Source organism: Corylus avellana, chromosome ca6 (assembly GCF_901000735.1).
Source record: "Corylus avellana chromosome ca6, CavTom2PMs-1.0".
Classification (NCBI taxonomy): domain Eukaryota; kingdom Viridiplantae; phylum Streptophyta; class Magnoliopsida; order Fagales; family Betulaceae; genus Corylus; species Corylus avellana.
This window is the reverse complement of record NC_081546.1, coordinates 19,906,959-19,914,564: the sequence shown is the minus strand read 5'-3', so window position 1 is coordinate 19,914,564 and position 7,606 is coordinate 19,906,959.

Below are 7,606 nucleotides of genomic sequence, written 5' to 3'. Positions count from 1 at the left end.
TTATTTTAGGTTTACTTCCTTGATCCATAGGAAATAGAATTTACTATGAAGACTTTGCTCGGAATGGAGCAAATCTTCTCTTATTTTATTTTTATTTTCTAGTTTTTCAAGTTTTATGAGTCTTTGGTACTAAAGTATTAATTAAATGATTAAATTTATATTTTTCTATGAGTTTAAGCTTTTTGGATAAGTTCTGAGTTTGAATCATGATTTCATAATTTCCATTTCATTTAAATTAAATATTTCATTTCTTGGACTTTACTTATTAAAAAAGAATTTAAATCGAAACGTTAGAAGAAATATTAAAGTATTAAAAAGATTTTTTCTGTCACGGCATTGCTTGTCAATCACAAGCTGTGTTAACTACAAAAATCTCGGGATTTAGTGATCTGTCTACAGTAATTTTTATTTTATTTTATTTTTACACGTCACTACTTTAGTGACGTGTTAATTTTTCACAATTAACTAAATTTTTTAGTGATGTGTCAAAGTTTACACATCACTATTTAGTGACATGTGGATAGTGACACGTCAGTAAATGAATTTTATTTTATTTTTTTAATATTTATTTATTTATTTATTTATTTTTAAAAAAATTCATTAGTGACGTGTGAATATTAGACACATCACTAATTAGTGACGTGTGAACATTCACACGTCAATAAATGAATTTTAATTTTTTAAAAAATTTTATTAGTGACACGTCAAATGTTGGCACGTCACTAACTAATAAAAAAAATTGTAATATTCTGTTTATTAGGAAAAATTAAAAATTTAAATTAGTCTAATTTGGTGACACCATTGTAGCACGTTGCATGCTAATTTAGTGACGTGTCAACATTCACACGTCAATAAATGAATTTTAACTTTTTTTTACAAAATTTCATTAATGACGTGTCAAATGTTAGCACGGCACTAACTAATAAAAATTGTAATATTCTGTTTATTAGGAAAAATTAAAAATTTAAATTAGTCTAATTTGGTGACGCCACTGTAGCACGTCAGGTGCTAATTCCCCCACACGTCACCAATGGATTCATGGGGACAATTTCGTGATAAATAGGAAATATTTGATTATTACACTCGATCTGTTTGGGTGTCTTGAATTGGTCGGAACATATAAAAACAAAACAAACTTCTGCGTCATACTTAATTCTATATATTATGCTTTAGAAGGCAAAAGAGTTGAATTGAACGAGAGTGGGAACTGTGATGCACGAAGGAGAAGCGAGGCTTGTTGGAGATGAGCTCCCAAGCACTGCAAGCCCCCAAAATTTGTAGGTACGAGGATTTGGGATTTGAAACTCTGATAATTTTTTTTGTTGTTATTATTACTATTTTATAATGAAGTTATAAATAAAAAAAAAAAAAAAAAAAAATCGGGAGAAAACTATTAAACAGTAGTTTTTATAATAATATATAAAAAAATTCGGGAAAAAAATTATTATTATTCTTTTAATAATTTTTAAAACTTTACTGATATGCTGAAAATTGACACATCACTAAAGTGGTGACGTGCCAAAAAATTTGGGAAAAAACTATTTTTTTTTCAAAACTTTAATGACCTGCCGAAAATTGAAAATGGCACGTCACCATTGTTTGTGACGTGCCAATATTAACACGTCACCAAAGGGTGACGTTTCAAAAATCCACACGTCACCAAAACTTTTGTGATTTGTCAGACTTAACACGTCATCAATGGGTGAAGTGTCAAAAATTGAAGGACCAAGAAAAAGACATTTTTTTTTTTAAAAAAAAAAAAAAATACCAATAAAAGAAGGACAAAAAAAATATTTGTGCTTCACACTTTTTTTTTTTTTATTTCATTTTTTATTTTGTTTTTTTGTTTTTTTTTTTAAATTAAAAAATAAGGCAAAGTTGGTCTAAAATTGAGCAAAATAGTTGAGCTTTGAAGCACTAGACTACCGCGTGCTAAACATCAGCACATCTTCTCGGAGCTTTACCATTGCAAGGTCGGACCTCTGGGATGGCCCTTGTGCTCCAAAGCTCCTAAATACCTCTTTGAACTTAACTTTGTTTGATTACCGTTCGAACGTTCAAAACATAACTATATTCTACGGCTGCCCTGTTCTTCAAGACATCCCAAATCGATTTAATTGCAGCCAAGGAGTTAGTGATGGGAAAATTAATATTTCTTCTTAGTTATTACTTGGTAGACGAACCCCCTCCCCCCGCCCCCTCGAGCGTCCAATTACATGAGCAACTTGTAATGGATTGCGACAGCAGTATCAATGTTCCGATTCTCCGGAGCAGTGCTAGTGCTCTTCTTGAAGACCCTTAGGGTGGAGCCCCGGCAGTTGAGAAAGCAATGGATGAAGGTTTTGAGGTGGAATACAACAATAGATTCGATAATCTCTGTAGGGGGTGTAAGGAAACTGGTGGGGTATGCAGTGGTTCTAACTCCACGCGGGCGTTTGTCTGCTTTTGCCGTGATCAAGTGCAATCCTTTACATATCCAAAACAGGGTATGTGTGCTCTGTTCTCTTCTCACTTTCTTACTTGAATTGTTTTTTTTTTTTTTCTCTAATGCTCATATGAATAGAACTTAACAAATAAATCACGTGTAGGGGAATTGTGTGACAGCTGCAATCTGATTAGTCTACTTATTTTTCTCCTTTCAGTTGAACTGTTTGCTGTTTTTCAAACTAAATTTCCATGAACTAATGAGGCTAGTTTAGAATTACTGCTCCTCTTCCTTACCCTTATGTTAATTTGAAAAATTCAATTGGCCGGTCAAACTTGGCAAACTCTATATACAGTGCTCGGACTGAAGTTCAATTGACTGGTGTCGAGCTCTTGGTGGGGGGGAGAAGAATGCTCTCGTCTCTTACAGCCTTATATAGATTGGTTCCACGTCAACACCATAACTTGTAAGCACTCAAAAGAGTGGAAAAAGATAGGAATGTTTAAGCCAACCTTTTTTTTTTTTTTTTTTGGTCGAACTGGATCTAGTGCGGACAACACTAAAAATATGGGCGTGAGCGCTAAACCATTAATGAAACTCATCATGATCCACAAATAAAGTTGATTGTGAGCTTGGAATTAGGATCCTCTCGGGCATGAGCGCTAAACCATTAATGAAACTCATCATGATCTGCAAGTAAAGTTGTTTGTTAGCTGGGAATTAGTATCCTCTTCATATCAACTAGATAATATTCAGTTAGTTATATTATAAGGGTATTTTTGTTCACTCAAAAAGTGAAAAGACAAAAATACTCCTAAAATATATATAACCGTGAGCTTGTGGGAAATGATCTAGTGTGATGCAAGTAATGTTAGGCAAGTGAGCTCAACTTGTCGAAGGCTGCTGAATGAAGGAAGCTACTGGTGAGGTGGTTGAAAGGATGTTAAAGACAGTGGCTAGAGATTGTTGGAGGCGGTGGTCGACCCACTACTGTAGGATGTCGTTGGAGGGCCACTAGAGTAGCTTGATAGAAGAATGTTGTGTTAAACTACTACTTTTTCCGTAAGCTTAAACTGATAGAAAGAAGTAAATTTAATCACTTAATTTTAGGGGTGGGTATTGGTTCGGTTCGGTTGGGTAGAGCTATTTTCGGTTCCGTTAACCAAAATTGTTGGTTAAATCAGTTAATTCACCGATTACATTTCGATAATGATTTATTTCGAAAGTTTGGGTTGAACGGATATTTCGGTTAAAATCGATTTGGTTAATCGGTTAACTGTAGGCTTTTCTAATTAGGGCCCAAATTTTTTTTTAGGCTAAAATTAATTAACACAATAAGAATCCACTATACATATGTTCTACTAATAAATTGGTCTTAGAATCCACCAACTAATATGTTCTGCTAAAAAAACTAGCTAATACTCTCGTAATCATCATTCTACTAAAAAAATATTTATTATCGACTAATTTGGTTAACCGACAAAAAATATTTATACCAATTAACCGAACCGAACCGACGTCGATAAAAAAATTCTTAACCGATTGTCAACCGACTTTTGGCGGTAGGTGATTAATGTTGGTTGAGTCGCAATCAGTAGGTAGTAAACAGTTAATCTGCCCATCCTTACTTAATCTTTAACACTTCCCCTTATGTGTGGGCTCAAACACCTGATACCATGTTAAAACATCATTTATCCTAAAAACTTAAGGTGATAAGAAAAGATAAATTTAATCACTTAATCTTTAACATACCCGAGGCGGTGACTAGAATGTCAGAGGGTCGTTGAAAATAGAAAGGTAGCGACTGTGGAAGGTTGGTGAAGGTTTGCCAGAGTAAGGCGAAGGGCGGCTGACAACTGGTCGGATAGTAGCCGGCCAATGGGGGTTGTTTGTGGCAAGGGTGATGGATTGGACCGTTGACCAATGGGCCTGGTTGGGTTTAGTTGACCCGTGGACTGGGTTGACTAGTTTCAAACCAGGTAGTGAAATGGTTCGGATTGATCTGAAGGCCCTATGGATTGAGTTGAATTGGTGGCCTAAGTCACAAACTAGACCGAAGCAGGCTGAAAACACAATGGACTAGGTTGAATTATGTGAGCCGGGTCGACGAACTTAGTTGAACCAGCTTGAAACTCGGGTGGGCCAGGTCTTAGTTGGAATCTGGTAACCTTTCTATATATGATTTAAATATATTTTTAAATAAGACTAAAACATGAAAATCCGGGAGTGGTGTCTCTAAGGGGTAGCTCAATCGACTGTGGACTACGTCTAATGAAGCGGAGGTCACTAGTTCGAATCCCCCATCCCCCTTCCCTTGTGTGGACATGTCAAAAAAAAAAAAAATCCGAGAGTGGTCCGACTCTAGGCATGTGGTAAGGTAAGTAATTGTTGCATTTTTTTTTTTTTAAAAAAAAAAAAAATTATATATGGATTGAAATAAAAAATAAACCATTAATAACGGTTAAAAATTGTTAACGGTTTAACCGAAAATAATCACAGCTAAATAATTAGATAACTACTTAAGCTAGTTGCCGTTATTAATTGTTTATATGGATTGACAAAAGTAGTTAATAATTGAGTGTCCAATAACTGATTTTATAATATATTATATATATTAATAATAATAATAATTAAAATGAGGCATGACCATTGGCCTTTGTCATTTTATTTATTAAACTTTTGAGACAAGTAGTAATTTAATATAATATCAATTTAAACTTTTGAAACAAATAATAATTTAGCAAAGTATTAGAAATGATAGATCTTTGTGTATTTGGCAAAACATTCCTATCATTTTTTTTATTTCTCCAAAAAAGAAGCCATTATATATATATATATATATATATATATATATATTACCAAACAACCTTTTTCACATTTCTCTTAAAAGAATTTAAATCACAAATTCCAATCGAAAGGGGCCAAAATTCCTCGATGGTGTGTTTTTCGTAACGTCACCTTCGGCCATTTTATTGCGAACTTTCTAGTGGGGGACTTATGGTCCAAATCAATGTCACCTTTCTCAGTCAAAGTTAAAAAACAAATGGTCAGCATGTAAATTGGTAATGTGACAAAACCCGCCGCCCATCTCTCACACCATTCAACATATATTATACATTTCCTCCAATTCCAAACCCATCTCTGATCTTCTAAACAACGGATTTCAATCTCTCTCTTTCTTCCATCATCATCATCCTATTCCTAGGATCTTCTTTTTTAATTGATCGTATTCAGGATAGATAAAAGACGATACATAGGCGTAGCTTGTTTCCCAAACCAACTGTCAGGTTAATGTTGAAATCTACGACTTCTAACTTGGCTCCAAACTCATCTATAAACGCCAACCCAAAGTTCAATTGATTGGGGTGGTGTTCTCACTATCTTCAATTGATTGGGGTGTACCACCTCAACATCATAACTCGTCAACAGTCAAAACCGAGAAAATCGCTAGGAATTTTCACTCCTCTATAAGTTGATTGGGATTTTGTTGAAGCCAACCGTTTTGCGAGAAAATGTCCTATAGTTTTTAATATATTTTTAGGAAAAATTATTCTTTTTCCTATGAACTACTACCATGCGATGACCATTTTCTCCATCAACTACTAACTTTACATTATGACCCCATCAAATTACCCTTTTGTTATTAGAACCCCCTTCTACCAGTCAAGGTCGTTAAGTTAGACGGTTAACCGTACTGTTCACGACACTGTTCACAGATACTGTTTATGCACGTGATGGGTTGACTGTCCGACTTAACGACCTTGATTGACAGAATGGAGGTTTTGGTAACGAAATGGTAGCTTGATGGAGTCTTAATGTAAAATTAGTAGTTGATAAAAATATATGGTAACCAAGTGGTAGTTCATTTAAAAAGAAATAATTTTCCTTATTTTTTATGAAACGAAATTACGTAGGGATATTCGCTCAAAAGTGGAAAATTACAGCTAGTAAATACTTGTTCAATAAAAATATGTTTAATGAAACAAATTCTATAAGTCTTAATTATCCTTTCAGTTCCCAACTGGGAAGAGAAAACAAAGAAATGTGCGAATATATTATCTGATAAAAAAAATTAATTAATAAACTGGGATAGTGATTGATACGTTTGTGACTTACAAGCGATAGGCCAATAAGAAGGGTTTCCCCAGTAGTCTTTTAATTCAATAAGGAACTTTTGTTTGTGTTCCACGTAAAGGCAATTCTAAATTCTATAGAGTTAGAATACTAGTTAGCTAGTGTCCTAGCGAGTCTTAGTCGGTGATAAGGAGTCAGTACAAAAATGTTGCATTTTAATGACTTACCAGTAGTGGCGTTTTTAGGCCAAAAAATGTCACTAATGGTGTGGTCATGTGTTAATAGCGACGTGGGTGACACGTAAAAAAAACTTGTAGTCTATACCGAAAATTAGTGAAGTGTGGATTTGATCACACGTCACTAATTGGTGACGTGTGAAATTACACACGTAACCGTCCTAAAGGCGACATGCCAATCTTGGCACGTCACCAATTGGTGACGTATTTTAAATTGGTATGTCACATTTTTTCGTAACGTGGTAATTTGACACGTCACCCATTGGTGACGTGTCACCAAATTGACACGTCACTTTGTGTAATTTCAGAAGTTTTCTTTTTTCCTTCCCATATTTATTTTTGAAATTTTTCGGGGCGTTTTACCCAAATTTCGGTGTTTCACTACATGATATATGAGTTACACATCTACTACAACTACATTAACTATCCATCTATCCATCAACTACAACTATCCATTAACCATTTATATCTAGAGTAATTTTAGAAGGCCTACTTATGTCCTACTAAAAATACGCGACTATTAAAATCAACCTTTGATTAAAATTCAATAATGATCAGTCACAAGCCCAATGATGATTTTAATAGCCACATCATTCTTAGTAGGCCATAAGTAGGCTTTCTAAAATTACTCTTTACGAATAATCCATCTACCCATCAACTATAACAAATAATCCATTATCACAAATAAATCCAATTATACATCAACAATATCACTATGTATGACACTTAAAAGAATTAAACAATTCATGTTCATAAAAAAAATAGCCTAGCCTAGCACTATATATGACACTTAAAAGAATTAAACAATTCATGTTCATAAATAAAATAGCCTAGCCTTGCATTATATATGAAACTTAAAAAAATTAAAAAA